This window comes from Triticum dicoccoides, chromosome 5A (assembly GCF_002162155.2).
Source record: "Triticum dicoccoides isolate Atlit2015 ecotype Zavitan chromosome 5A, WEW_v2.0, whole genome shotgun sequence".
NCBI lineage: Eukaryota > Viridiplantae > Streptophyta > Magnoliopsida > Poales > Poaceae > Triticum > Triticum dicoccoides.
In genome coordinates, this window is record NC_041388.1 from 612,792,689 (window position 1) to 612,793,759 (window position 1,071).

The window sequence follows — 1,071 nt, forward strand, 5'->3', positions numbered from 1 at the left end:
ACATGCTGAAATATAACTCAAGTAGGCATGTTTACGAGCTCGAGGCACTCACTACGGTGCAAGTCATGGCAAGACAAGTGAACATCCATTAAGAAGGCACAAAATTCAAGCTAGACATGGCAAGAACAATGGCATAGCATGCACGGATCAACTACAACATCATCGGCAAAATTGCAAACAAGTTGACAATCTGCCCAGATTCACAAAGTAGCAAAAGTAGAGCTCGATTGACTCAAGATAGGTTTCTCTATAATTGAAAACAAAGACATGGATGGATAGAGTGCTACAATATTCACAAAACTCCTTGACTGATCATCCTCAAAAGAGGCACAGATCACTAGGAAACAACATGAACATATGGCATCATGAGATAAACAGATCCAGGACTTAGTGAAATTGCTAAGTCCCTGAAAACAGAATTACCAAGTGCCTCACTTTGCAAGCTTGCACTAGCCACCACACACATCACAAAAATACATGGGTTGCACCTCTAGAAAGATGACAAAACCCTTAACAAAACATATGTAGAGCATCAGGGCATATCATGCACCCATTAATCATGGCAAAGATGACAAATGTCTAAGATGGAGTAGCAGATCTGACAATTAACTCAAGTAGCCCTCTTCTAACAGCATTTCTGGCATCAAGATGAACTCAAATGAAAATGATGCAATGGAATGAAATGATGTACTCTCTGAGACGAACATTTAATATGCTATATGCATGAATTGGAGCTCCGGATGCAAAGTTACGAGGCCATGAATACGGGCACTTGGATCTGGGAATTTTGGGACTTAGTAAAAATTATACCCTCTGGAAACTGGACGGGGTGATGCGGACGAGGAGATCCGGGCTCGGGCGGCGTGTTTGGTTGACGGAACTAGTGGATCTGGTCCACCCGACCAGATTCGGCCGGAATCTCGCCGGAGAAGAGCACGAAGTTCGCCGGAGTTGGTGGATCCGGCCGGCAGGTGGAGCGCGGCGGCCGGAGTCGGCCCCTGGCGCGGTCAACGGCGAGGACAGGCGGAGAGGCGGCAACGAACGGGCGATGGGGTCAGCCGGGCGACGGGG